The 15190-nt window shown below is 37.6% G+C and overlaps 1 long non-coding RNA gene across 2 annotated transcripts in view; it reads right to left on the bottom strand.

Annotated features, from left to right (window-relative positions):
- Positions 1-14081, bottom strand: part of LOC124556665 — a 28048-nt gene extending 13967 nt beyond the window's left edge. The window contains exons 1-4 of one of the 2 annotated variants that reach the window (XR_006968651.1): positions 14049-14081; positions 9541-9633; positions 8531-8771; positions 4713-4822 (exon numbers count right to left, since the gene is read on the bottom strand). This is a non-coding gene — a long non-coding RNA (uncharacterized LOC124556665). The remainder of the gene's footprint in view (positions 1-4712; positions 4823-8530; positions 8772-9540; positions 9634-14048) is intronic. The other variant, XR_006968652.1, reaches the window with a different exon arrangement.
- Between the last annotated feature and the right edge of the window lie 1109 nt (positions 14082-15190).

A 15190-nucleotide genomic window follows, 5' to 3' on the forward strand; every position in this document is an offset into this window, starting at 1 on the left:
CAAGGTGCACTTATGAATCTAAGAGTACTTTTTTCACACAGTAATCTTTAACTGATGCGCATGTGGCAACCATTTTAGATTCTCATGAAATACAAGCCTCATAAGTAACATCGCTGCACCACTTTGAATACTCGAATATCTCTAATTCATTCAGGATAGGGGTGTCAGTTCAGAGTCTGCAGAAGAGCTCGATGTAGGTTTTTATAGAGAAGGATTGGATACAAATGTTTAGCTGCCAGTCTTGAACCATTTGAATAGCTTGCAGGAGCTACCATTGGTATGGAGCTGCAATGTAGACAGAAGTCATATACACACAGCTATGCAGAAACTGTGAAGCCCAATGCACACTCAATGTCATTGATATCCATTACAGAAATGGTGACATTTGGGATCTATACCCTGGGGACACAATTCACTTGTATGTATTTGTTGCTGACAAATGATCTGACTAAAACAAGAAACATGCATAGCCTTTGGAAGCACCAGTTGTGGAGTGTAGAACGGATCTGGTATGGCCAGATAGGATCTTGCACTTTCTGCAAATTCAAGAATATTGAGATTAAATATTGGTGTTTCATGAATGCATTTCTAATTGAGTATTCTAAGAGTATAAGACAGTCTAAAGCTGCATTGATATTGGAATCAGTATACCTCAGAGCTGAAAAGTTAAAAAGAGGGGAGGAAAAATGAGTTTAATGTCCCGACGGCATAAAGATCATTAAAGATGGAGCACAAGCTTGGATGGTGTCAAGGATGGGGAAGGAAATCAGCCATGTCCTTTCAAAGGAACCATCCCAGCATTTTCCTGGAGTGATTTAGGGAAATCACAGAACACTTAAATCTGGATGGCCAGATGTGAGTTTGAACTGACGTCCTCTCAAATGAGAGTCCAGTGTGCTAACAACTGCACTGCCTCACTCAGTGGATCTGAAAAGTTGTCAGTTCACCATCCTTTTGTGCATTTGCCACATTCAATTTGAGAAAGAGATCAGACTGTAGTCCTCCAAAAAATGAAGATCCTTTTCTTTTTCTCCCTGAGGCTGGGGTAATTATTCATGGGAGTGAAATTTTCCTTTTCACTATGTGCAATTAAAGACTTCAAAATGCATGTTTTATTATCATTTCTGAGACATTTCAGTTTCTGCCAGTACACCGTGAAGCTCTCATTCACTGAATAGAACATGCAGCGAGGCAACACTCTCCGGCTGCTTGTCATATTCTCACAAAACCTTCAACAGCTGATCAACAATAAATGTGAAACTCTTGTCTGTATTAGGATAATATTTAATAAACAGAGTTAATCTATGTGTATTTATATATTTACATGTTAACTCTGGAAGCATCTCCAGCTGTCGCGGATAACACACATTTCTGAAGCCCAACATATCCTGAAAGGATGTAATGTATCAATTATTGATAGTGCTAAGACACCATTTAATAGATGAAGGACTCATTTTGCCAGATGTCATGACGATGACAAGGAGTTAAAACAAGACCTGAGGGATCATTATAAGAATTATAGTTTGATTGTTGTTTGAAGTCTGCAACTCACTCCAACTGCCATCTAGTGGCAGCTTCCAAACTGGGCAGGTCAGACTGTCCAGTATAGTCTGCTCCCTGCCAGAAGACTTTGTAACCTATGTGCAGAAGTGGATCTGCCAGGTCCTTTGTGCGCACAGGGAAGATTAGCACCATTGTAACAGCCAAGCAGGTAGCTTTGAGGCCCCCTAGCAGACGGGTATGCGTGTCTCTCAGCTAAGCCAGGAGCCGCAGTTGGTGCGCTGCCTGTGCACATTGTAAAGGTTATTAGAATAAACATTATAACAGATATTGTGTTATGACTAATTATTGTGAGTGGAAATAAGGGGAGGACAGTGAGTCCTCTCACACTATACATGCAAACTCAAATGTACCAACATGGGAGGAAGAGGCCGTGTGTACAATAGTATTATGCATTTCAGGAACTATCTGAATATTATTTGAAGTAAATCCCAAAGGGTGAAAATAGCTACATAGTTCCTTTTCCATCACACTGCACAAACTGTTATACATGTGCTGAAGAAAAAAAATTATTTTTCTTGAATTTCTAAACGTCATGCAGTAAACTCAAGAGATCCCCAACATGAGACGACGTCTCTGAGAATTGCATGTGACATCAATTTAAATACCAAGAAAATATTTAGTAAATTTCTGGAAGTTATTTTGGCCATGATTGTCACAAGAAGAGCAACCCTTCCTGCATTTTAGAGAGCTGTTTAAATATGTAACTTAAAGTTCGACATTTGCTTGAAAATGAGGAATGCTTGAAATTACAATTGCAATAAATAGATAGTATAGATAACCATAAGCAGTAATTGTCATGTTTAATGAATATAAACTCATTTTGTGTTTAGCACAGATCACATATCACAGTGATGCTGTCTTTCCATGATGACATACAAATAGAGATAAATCCTAGGAATGTACATATAGATTCTCTCACTGGTAACGTGCACAAAAATGATAGTTCACCAAATGCATACACGTAATAACAAAAAGGAAAGTTTTAGTTCAGGGAAGTGTTTGTTAATGCAAATTTAACATAAGTAAGAAATCATTTGGTACCTTTAATTTCCTGCACTGCTGCATATCTTATAGCATTCTGGGTGCTATCCCTGGTGCAAAATGTTCTGAGTATATGCTCATGTATATTAATTTTATCAACTTCTTTGCACCGCAGTACTCATGTGCACTGAATAGTAATTATTTTCAGGAAATGATGCTAGATAACATCCTGAATTTTCTAGGTGCCTTTGTTATAATGAGCAATGGCATACTTACATCTGTTCTTATTTATTTTACCAAAACTTCCATACAGATGAGAAAGATTGTAATCACAACACAAATCACAGCACTATCCACACACAAAGCTAACACTCTGAGAACCTCTGAGAGTGTAGTTTGCGACTATTGTCAGTTTCCTGCCATATCTCCCTATAGATACCACAGTTGACAGACTTTTGTTGCAGGAAACTGAAATAAACACCCATGGTGCATCCATCTGTTGTCAGGGGACTACAACCACAAGAGTATCTAAGGCAGGTTATTTGATGAAATAAGTTGGTAATGTTATCACAAGTAACTCTCTCCTGTTGTGGAATGCTTAGTTTTAGAGAAAGAAATAGTGAGGGAAAGCAATAGCAGCACACAAAAGGAAGGAATATTGCAATGGCTCTGAGCCCCGTATGGAAGAAAGTTGTCACTGGAAGGAGGGCAGGAAGGAATGTGGGTGAGTGGGGCAATCCCATGCCAATAATGGCATCTCAATATTAAAAGTGCTGCTGCACCACCACCACCACCATCACCACCACCACCAAAGACTAAACTCACTATCGGTGATAGCAGCTCTGTATGTACATTGACATTCAAATCATCTCATGATGCAGATGGTAATACTGCTACTATGTCAATGAGTGGTAATATGTATCTGCTCCCTTGTGGTTCACCTGACTGACAAAAAACAAACAACTTTGAGTTACTACAACAAAATGTTGAACTTTATGCACAAATCTAAAACAACCAAACAAGAAATTAAGGATTTTCAACACTAAAATAGATAGTTCATGCTACCTGTATATCTGCAGTTTTCAATCCATTCTTAAGAGTCCCTGCAGATCAGTGTATAACATTTCATCTGAACAATTATTTACAAGAATTAAATGTGAAAGTAAAATGTGCAACTGATAACAACATATCAATCAAGAGAGATTTAAGTGAAAAAAAAAACCCACCTGGCAACGAATGAGTTGAGTCTAACTAAAGGACCAATGACCTCACAGTTTGGTCTCTTCCCCAAAACAACCTCACCCTCTAACTAAAGGAAGGAGTAAAAGTAACCTCTCACCATATAGGTAGGAGATCGAGTGGTTGACAGGCAGATAAAATGAGGCTTTGTGTATGCAGTTTTCATTAGCTCTAAAGGTGAACATTGTCTGAAAGCACAGAAATCTCTTAAACACATGCGACTACATTGTCCTAGCACTGCACCCCAACTGGGGCGAGGTGTTATGTAGGACAGATTGGGTGATAGGAGCCGTAAGGGGGTGGGTAACAGGGGGTGGGCGAATGGCATCGAGGGAACAGGACGGGTACGTGATCCAGGAGATCCATGAATGCGCAGGCACGGGAAGTTGGGTATGTTGCACAATTTATTGTGAATGAGTGTGGTGCAAGGGGAGGGGCAACAGAACCGATGTGGCGAGGGGTGGTGAGTAAGTGTGGCCCACAGACAGACCACGTTATTTCAAAAGCCACTCAGGGTGCAAAACACCACTTTGCGAGAGACAGGTAGGATTGTAGGAACAATAATCCTTGTTTCAAGGCACAAGGAGAAGGTGTCAAACCCTTGCCTAAGAATGCAGTTACGTTGTTCCAGTCCAGGGTAATACTGTGAATGTTCCTCTTTAAGAATCTCAAATAAGTTTTGGGATAAGTGTATAACTACAATATAGTAATCCATATATGATGATTTGGAAATGCGTCATGAATATGGAATAAAGAAATCGCCCTCTAAACATTACTACTTATTGTAGATTGCCAATCTGCAATGTTTGCTTACCTCTATAGCAACAAGATAATTTTTAAAATCAATTTGTTATTTAAATTTTATTTGTTTTCTTTCTCTTTGCCCACATTTCCCTCAAAGTCTACTATGAAGCAAGCAAATGTCTTACCTGTCAAATCACTTGCTACCAAAGAGTGGCTTTTGGCACCTAGTGATGGAAGTTTTGGCATTTTTTTAAAATTCGGCTATTTTACAGCTTTTGGAGCAGGTATACAGTACCTACAAAAAAAAATTGAATTCAAGCATAAATCAAACACCACAGAGTAATACCTTTCAAAGCAGACATAACAGATATTAATTTAAAAAAATAAATAACCCTATTTCACCTTGATGCCATCTGTAACACAGATTGTAATTATCTCATACAAAATACTGTAAGTCACAGATTAAGGGAATTGTTTGGCTACAGTGTTTTTTGACCTCTGGAAGGCATTTACTCTGTACACTATCACTGATTATGAACAAGTGTATGATTATTTGGGGCATCAAACAAGATTTCTTTCTGAACTGAGGATTTCCTGGTAGGGCCAATGCTGTATGTTGGATGGAGACTCATCAACAGAACTGAAAGTAACATCAGGCTTGCACCAAAGGGCGGTGTTGTACATTAATGACCTAACTAACAGAATTAATAGCAACCTCATACTTAAAGTAGATGATGCTGTTATTGATAATGAAACATTATCTAAGAGAAAAAAAACTGTTTAAATAATCCATCAGATTTTGTAAGGATTTTAATGAGGTGATACGATTAGCAACTTGCTTTAAATGACCAAAAATGTAAAATTCTGCACTGCACAATATGAAATAACACTGTACCCTATTAAAACAACATCAATGATTCACAAGCATAGTCAGTCAACTAAGACAACAATAATTTGTTGGGATACAAAATGGAATGACAAAATATGCTCAGCTGCAGGTGAATGACTTAGTTTTGCTGGGAGGATACTAAGTCAATGCACTCAGTCTGAACACAATAACACTTACAGTTCATTTGTGTGTATATTCTTAGAATAATGTTCAGGTGTGTGGGAGCGTACCAAATAGCACTAACGGCAGATACCGAAAGTATACAGAGACGGGTGGCATGAAGTCACAGGGTTTTTTGACTGAAAGGAGTGGGAGAATCTTTTTTGCTACAGCCAGAGCAAGCACTCCTTTTGCCTGAACAGGCACCAGAGAAATTTAAAAAAAGGATAAAATTGAGTTTTAATGGGTTTCTTGGGAGTTTTTTTCATACTGATGATTAAATAGTTCAGTTTAAATTCCTATGATTAATTTACTCAAAACGCTAACCCAATCCTGCAGCTTTATTAGTGCCTCATTTCTTGCCTTACCAGCACTGTATCCATTGAGAGAATCTTCTCCACCTACAAGCTTGTTTGCCGGCCGCGGTGGTCTCGCGGTTCTAGGCGCGCAGTCCGGAACCGCGCGACTGCTACGGTCGCAGGTTCGAATCCTGCCTCGGGCATGGGTGTGTGTGATGTCCTTAGGTTAGTTAGGTTTAAGTAGTTCTAAGTTCTAGGGGACTGATGACCACAGATGTTAAGTCCCATAGTGCTCAGAGCCATTTGAACCAAGCTTGTTTGGCCAAAATTAAGAATAATTTCTGAGAGAAAAGATGTGAGAAATCAGTGAAGATCTATAAATTTCTGCATTCAGACTAAACAAAATAATTAGCTTCCTTCTGGAAGAGTTATTTTTTGTCTGGAAATATAAATGTTATTTACCTGTGTTTCTTATACTGCACGAAAAGTCAAAACACAATGTTTAAAAGAAATTCTTGTAACAGTAAATAGTTACCTTCAATAAATATGATGGTTCTTTTTAATTTGTGTAAGACTAACTATGTAAAATTTTGTGTATCAATTAAATTTTCACAAATAATAGTCGGGTACTTAGCATTTTTTGGCGGGTGTAAGAAAAAATAAACTTTAAAAATAATAAAAAAGGATGATTTCCTTTGGGTTGGGTTAAATTACAACAACTCTGCCTGGTATGCAGGATACATGAGATGAGTGAAATACCCTGACCTTTCACGGAGCATGTATTTATCCCAAAGAAGGCAGATGCTGACATGTGTGAACACTATCGAAACATCAGCTTAATAAGTTACTGTTGCAAAATATTGACACAAATTAATTACAGCACAACTCAAAATTTGGTAGAAACATACCTTGAAGATCAGTTTTGATTCCAGGGAAATGTAGCCACATGTGAATTAATATTGACCCTAAAACTTAGCTTACAAGATATTTGAAATAAAGACAAACCTATGTTTGGAGTATTTATTGGTTATGACAAAGCTGTTGACAACAATGCTGACTGAACTCCCTCATTAAAATTCAGCAGGTGTCAGGGGTGCAATCATTGAGTGAACAGTTATCTGCAACTTGTACTGAAACCAGACTGCAGTTATAAGAGTCTAAGGAGATGAAAGGGAAGCAACAGTTGACAAGAAAGTGAAGCAGGGTTGTAAACTATCCCCAGTGTTATTCAATCTGTTCACTGAGCCATTTGTGATGGAAACCAAGAAGGATTTTTGAAAGGAATTAAAAGTTTAGTGAGAGGATTAAAAAAAGTGATGTTTTTGATGAGATTTTAAATGTGTCAGCAACAGCAAAGTATTTGGAATAGCAGTTGAATAGAATGAGCACTGCCTTTTGTTTACTTACAACATGCTCTGTTACACACTATGTGTACAGTGTAGTGTGCTGTTATTTGTAGTTAAATGTAACATAATGTTTGTGTTGTTTGACAATGATAATACTGATGATGGCAAGAGAAGGGAGAGTATGAAACCTGGTGCCCGCACATAGCCTACTCCTCTCGAACAGCACCAAGAGGGCCACTGATGTATGGATCACCATCAGCTGTGTCACATGGCCTCACTTCATGAGATACCATGGAGAGGTTTTGTATTTAAACAGGATAATGGCGCAAAGTTTGTTTATCAGCAACGTTACAGCACCACCTTTCCTCCCCTTGTCAGCCAGATAGTGGCAGTGAAAATTTTTTTCCACCATCTGGATTCGAACTGGTTTACCCCTGGATCGAGCACCACCACACAAGCACATGTTAGCATCCTCGGCCATGGAGGCAGGTTGAATAGTGTCTTGAAACCAGTTATTCGATGAACATCAACAAAAGTAAAAGGAGAATTGAACATCGTCAAATTAAATCAGGCGATGCTGAGGGAGTTAGATTAGGAAATGATACACTAAAAGTAGAAGTTTTCTTTCTGAGCGTAAAAATAACTGACAATGGCAAAACAAGATGGGATATAAAAAGGAAATTTGCAATAACAACGTTTTTGAAAAAGAGAAATTCCTTAACCATGAACATAAATTTAATTACCAGTAAGTCTTTTCTGAGGATATCTGTATGGAATGTAGCCTCGGTTGGAAATTAAATGTGGACAATAAACTGTTCAGACCAGAAGAGAAGCTTTTCAAATGTTTTCCACAGAATAATGCTGAAAAATAGATAGGTAGGTCAGTTAACTGAGAAAGAACTGAATGAAACAGGGGAGAAATGAAATGTATTGCAAAAATGGGCTAAATGAAGGGGTCTGTTGACAGGTCATATGCTGAAGCAACATGAAATCATCAATTTAGTTATGTGGTGAATCATGTGTAGAGTAAAAGTTGCAGATGCAGACCAAGGCTTTAGTACACTAAGCAGGTTCAGATGACTGTAGGTTGCAGTAATTACACAGAAATGAAGAGGCTTGCACACTATAGACTAGTGTAGAGAACTACATCAAACCAGTCTTTGGAGTGAAGATCATCACAACAAAAGACTACAGAATTAACAGCAAACAAAAAGAAGTCATCCACAAACACAGAATGTTAAACAGAACTTCTAACTGTGGATTATATAACATTTATCATCAAAGAATACAAGATGTCACTTAGAACTCACCTGGGAGACTCCACTCTCCTGAGGGACAGATCCCAAGATGTTTGGCCAAACTTCTGGCACTTGTAATATCTTGCGTGGTCTGAACTGTACAGCCATATCTTGGGGTGTAAAAGGCCCATTTTAATATATTCAGGCAAAGGCTTAAAGGTCACAGTTAATCTTTGTCATTATGTTTCTCACTTTCGTAATTCCATCCTCTTCCCATTCCTACAGTTCAAAAGTGCTAATATCCATTACATCCCTACAAGAAACAACACTCTTGCTATAGTTCAGAGTATTGTACAACCTGCTGCTGTTACACATTTGAAAAGAATCTTACTTTAAGTAAATTATTTTTCTGACTGTAGATGGAAGTTTCCACAAGTAGAGCATTTCAGAGAGTTCTGGCCAGACCCTTTAAATCATTTTAAACATACAATGGAAATACTTCCTCCACGAATCACTATTTTCTCTTACACACACAAACTTTGTGACACATTGGATGCGTCCTGTTACTTGTTTTGATTTAAGGACACTGGATCTGAATGGCTGTCCTCTGGATTTTCGTTAATGGGTTGTCATACAGCAGGTGCCCCATGAATTTTCCCACTAATGACTATTTTGCTGTCTGCTGTAACCACCCTCTATGACTGCTTGTACCATACCATGAGTACCACCTGTGTTATCTAGATGACAATTGTTGCTTTTAATGTAAAAAATTGCAGATCATGCTCACAGATCACTTCACAATATTTTGCAATAAAATGTACACAGTGATAGGGTCAACAAAACTCAGTGACTTTCTAAAGAAGAAAACCCTTAAACCTAATTATATTGGTATTGTAACTAAATTAAAATTAAAGCCATGTAAACAAAAGTAATTGTGGGTCAATAAAGGGTCAGATATGTTTATTTTCAAAATTATGAGACTGCCATACACAGTACTTCTGTCGATCACCTGTTCATGACACGACCTGCTGCATTTTATGAATAGTTCACATCGTTTTAAAGAAAACATTCCAAACACCCACCTTCTACTTGAATACTGGCAGATCACTGCACAGAGTTCTGAATACGCACAATTCATCTAGCATGTAGTGTACTGTTTCAAATGCTTTCATGACCTGTGGAAGAAGAGAAGCTTTATCACTGATAGGTGGTGTGTTAATCATTGGCTTGACATTATCCTGCACAAAGAAAGGAAGTAAGTAAGTTTAGAGTTTAATATACCATTGACAACACATTAGAGATTGAGCACAAGCTAGGATTAGGCTACTATTCATTGCCATGATTAACTTCCCATTCAGCATATTCTGAGGAGCCCGTACGTTAATAAATTGTTAGGAATCTATAATAAGTAGAGATATCAATTAACAGAGAGCTATAGTTATCAAAACAGATGTGTTGAGTATATTAACAATTGCCTATAATAGAGTTGCTACACTTTTATTTGTTCTTATACAGACCAGAGCATACAAAAGGCAAGAAAATCACAACCATGAAAGAAAATGTAGACTTCCTATTATACTAGGTACTGCAGCTGCTGTTTATTTTAATTATTTAATATTTATATTAATATAATGACAATGGTCAAAGAGTATCAGCTGTCTACATGCTGTATGCCTACACATCTATTCATTACGAACATTGCTGCAAATAGGTAAATTTAATACTCTATGAGGTTTCAGGATTGCAACTGGATCATGCTGACTTCTTGCCACAATATTGTGGCTGGCAAATTTCCAGCCATCTTCAGGTGAGTGTCTGCTAAATGGTTGCCACCCAATATATTTTGGCAAGAAGTCAACAAGATCCAGCTGCAACCCCAAAACCTCACAGGATATTGCAATTGAGAAACTTCGTGGAATATTCAGTACGCTGGGAAAACTTCAAGAATCATGGGTAAATTGAACATACTGACACCAGGTGTTGGCTTCATCCTGCAAGGTAATTATGATGTGGCATGCGCCATATGTGTCCAAACAGAGAGAGACCACAACACATGTATTATTTCTTTTGTGCCTATATTTTTTTCTGGAATGCTGGTTGTGGTGATAGACTGTCGAATACTCGCAGATCTAGGTTAGGAGATGACATTTTGTATGAGAGTTGGTGAAACTGTAGCGAACAATTTCATTAATCCTAGCTGATACATTTTAGTTCCTTGACTGAAGATAATGATACTTTGTAAGATAAATAAAAGTCTTGACTAAAATTTACTTTTTCTCTTAGAGATTTTGGCTATTAAGACGGCAGTTGGCCAACAATATTTCCTTAACTACAAATATCATTAAGGAGTGAGTGAGTATCTAAGAAGTTTCAAAGGCAATGCAATATTGATGGTTATCACTGTGTGCAACATATTTCTCTGCCCCTTTTGCATAATTCCAAATGCCAGCAGGAAATGAAACTGTGCAAAATGTGTTGACATCATTCTCTTCATTTCATCAGAATATAAAGATGTTCCTAAGACCAAAACACAAACTGACTGCTTAGACTCCCATTTTTGTGTGTAGGTTTCGACACAGTACTATAAACAGCATATGACCATTAATGCTGAACACAGCAGTGAACTTCTGAGACTCCATATTTTGTGTGTTCCTATACTGAATTTAGTTTTAATCCTAAGGAGCAGCTTGTCCATGAGACCCACTGTCTTCTGTTATGAAGGTTATACTCCATCTAGAAGAAGAAAGCATGTTGTTGATGGAATAACAATCCAGGTTCGTCAAACAAAATTTTATGGATCACACAATCAACAACTGAAAGTGTTGTGTAAATATTTTCTCTCTTTAGCACTGCCAAGGCTTCATGTGTGAGGTCACATACAAATATGGTCCCCGTAAATAATTCATTCTTTGCATAAAGCAACCTGAGGTGCTGTTGACAAGTAGTTCTCATAAAAATAAATCATACTCTATTGAAGAATACTTTCTCACAAAAGCACAATATTTTGTACTCTACTAAAAACGCAACCACAGCTATAAGTGGGTCAAGAGGCATGTTCAATACGAGTTGTTGGATTTGGCCAATGGCGTAATGTTAATGGATGCTGTTGGGTCAGCTTTCGGTGCATATATTCACAGATTTGTTGTTAGATGGTGAAGCCAATGGGTGGGGCAAGGCTGGTTGTAGTGACACATTGACCCGTAGCTTAGCCTGAGGTACAGGTTAGGTTGGAAGGTAACGGTTCAGTTTTGAGTAGGTGAAATGAACAAATATGATACTACGAAATCTGGCTGTGGTGACAGACTCACCTGTAGCTCAATAATGTCATATTGTAGTCGCCATACTGTTTATGGTGTTTGTCACATGATTCCTATGCCACTGGTCAAAGCTGATGAGTTGTATCAAACACTCCTCCGTATCCCCATACGAAACATAACTTTAATATAGCCTAGTGATTTGTTTAGGTTCTTTATGTGTAACACAGTTTTAATTAGTGACTGTTAGCAGCATACTCAATGTCTAGCCTAGTGAATCTAACACTGTTTTGTACACTAGGAAAAAGTGAATGCAGTACCACTGTTCCAAAGAAACTGGCCTTGTACTCAGAAGGGTAGAGGCTCCAATCTTCATCCAACCATCGTGATATAGGTTTTCATCGGTTTCCTCAAATTACTTCAGGCAAATGCTGCAATAACGATTACTGTAAGGCCACAGTCGAATAACTGTCCCTTTTGTGTGTAATGAATTTCATTTCCTTCTGCAACTGATGTATGAACGTAATTTATGCCATTCTTCAATTTTTATTTACCTTTCTGTGTCATTTCTTGCAGACTGATTATTCCTGTTCACAGCCCATACTCCAATTTAAGTAGAGTTCTCTTGGCAGCAAAAGATATTTTAAGATAACTCAAGCTCTCTCTTCCCACTTCTGCTACAGGAGAACACGAGTGAAGTACTGCACGAATATGTGTATAAAATGTAAAGTTTTCTTTGTAAATCTGTTCACAATTTCTACCAGTAATTACTTTTATGAATTAACTTGCGTATCGAAAGAAAGTGATAAAATCTGCTTTTACTCAATGCAGTTCATCACTCTCTTTCTTTCTATAAAATAAGGCAAATTGATTCAATAAGAGGTAAAAAGTTATTGTATGTTTCTCAGCTTCCAGTTCCTCTAAATTAAACAACTTTTCAAAAGAAACATAGTCCCATTTGTAGTCTAGCATATTAAACATTTGATACAAATTTGGAGCACAGGAATGTAGCTCTACTTTTAATTTCTCCAACTTCTTGAATCATATCAAACATGAGATTGAAACAAGTACTACACTCATCCAGTCACAATTCTGTTTTCACCAGAATATCCAATACATCAACAAAATGGAACATAAATAGTGCACAGATGTTTCCTGTGTACCCAGTGTCCATGAGCAGCAATTTGGTGAGACTGTTTTAACAATGCTGAAAAGATCCAACACAAAGATATGACACCGTGTATGCATGCCATAAGATTTCTAGATTTTGATGCAAGGTAAAGCACACTTAAACCACTTCATAATGGCCAAAATTGCAAATAAATACCTTTAAGAATTGTAGGTACCAATGATGATGTCATTTACAAAATTTTATACAACTGTAAACCACAAACAAATTATATCAAATGTGTGGCAAAACAAACATCTGACACCCCTTGTGGGAACTGTTTTGTTTAAAGGCAAGCATTTACATATGCTCTATATATTATACAATCGATACAGGAAATCACATTTGTAAATGAGTAATACATTTGTGACACTCAAATACCATTATGTAGCACACGCTTTCTTTGTTTTTACTAATGTGAAAGACTTCACTGAGGTCAACTCCTTTCTCTCTCTCTCCTTGAGTAGCTACAAGTCGCATACAGTCTCTGGTGCTATCACAATTTATTTGTATATACTTTAATGCAGGTTTCGCTTTCAAGATTTTTTATTTTTTTGTTATTTAAATTTGTTTTTGTACCACCACCCTGTAAATCATTTCGCTATGGTCCATGATAAAGCAACTTTGGTTGACATGGCCCGGCAGAACTTGGGAACGTAAATAAACTTACTCCCCTACTAATGGAGGTTATAGCTCTTCACGGTATTTTAGAAACATAACAACAATAATATTTCATATTTTGCTAATTTTGTACACTTCTTAACAGATTTACAAGAAACAGATCAGAAATAAATCCACGTGAAAACATATCTGCGTGCAATAGCAATGGAAATCTTGCCTAGTTCATCCCCAAATTTCATCTCTTCTAAACCTAAAGGCGTCTTCACTTTGTTAGCATGCTTCGTTTTTATATGTACTAAAACATTAAAGACTGAGAAGTAGCTGTAGAAAGGTTCTTAATGTGAAAGACATACAAAGAAATAAAACAAAATAAACAAGCAATTGCTGTGACGACAGGAATTATTTACACCACAACGTCAAATAGAAGGCTTTATTTAAACTTATTAACATCCATTGGTTTAATCTTGGTGAACATAGCACAAGGAGGGGTAAATTTATGGTTTTCAGACACGCAGATAAATACAGATTCTGACACCACAAACTTTACCACAGCCAATGACTCCAACGTGCTTTCCAGGATGTAAACAAACCAAAGATTGTGGTTGTGGCTAAAGCTCATGTGCAAAGTTTATACGTTGGAGCAGAGATTTGCCTTTGTTACCGTTTGCATTTTTGAAAACCTATAGAAATTGCATTCATTATTACAAAAGTAACATGTACGCACTGTCAAAAAATTAAAATCTGCTATTTACAAAGTCTATAAAACTGGACTTGAAGATGTCATATCTGTTATAATTTTTGGGACTGAAATTACGATTAACTGGTCAGATATATATGCAAAACACACACACACACACACACACACACACACACACACACACACACACACACACAAATATATATATATATATATATATTATATATATATATATATATATGTGTGTGTGTGTGTGTGTGTGTGTGTGTGTGTGTGTGTGTGTTTTGCATGTCTCTTGGTTAGTTCTCTTCAAATAGTCTGTCGCTCAACGTTATTAAGACTCATTTCATGCACTTTCACACAGCAAACAAAAAACAGGAAAATACAGAAACAGAATGTGGTTGCAAAGAAATACTGAGAGTCGAGTCTTCCAAATTCCTTCCTCCATCGTCATCGTCAGGAGCGTCGGCCTGTTTTCACAGCCTTTTTTTCCCTATATTTTAATTTCATTCCCCTGCGGGCAGCAGCACAATCCACTGCTCTTCAGCCGAGTGGCATACAAATAACAAAAGGGCAAACTTATACATAAGAAAGGGGATATAAAAACGCAGTAAATGGAGATAATGGAGGTTAAAATATACAATAACACAGGGGACATTCATTGGGGGACGGTTAAAAGAGTCGTCATAGAGTTAAAAAAACACAGTCAGCGATTTGTGGGGCACTTAAAATACACTGAAGCTACACACACAAGTTAAATGTTGGCCACAGGATAAAAACAGACAGAGTGAGAGACTGACAAAAAACCACTGTAAGTGACAGAGAACATACGAAGAATAAAAGCCGCTGGTAGGGACCTGCTGTGGGACGGGAGGCCTGAGAGGAGAGAAAAAGAGGGGAGAGGAATGTACAGTGGGGGTGGGGGGGGGGGGGGGGGGAGCGGCTGGAGTGGGTGCGAGAAAAAGAAAATAAAAGGTGGTCAGGGTGCAAGA

This window comes from Schistocerca americana, chromosome X (assembly GCF_021461395.2).
Source record: "Schistocerca americana isolate TAMUIC-IGC-003095 chromosome X, iqSchAmer2.1, whole genome shotgun sequence".
NCBI lineage: Eukaryota > Metazoa > Arthropoda > Insecta > Orthoptera > Acrididae > Schistocerca > Schistocerca americana.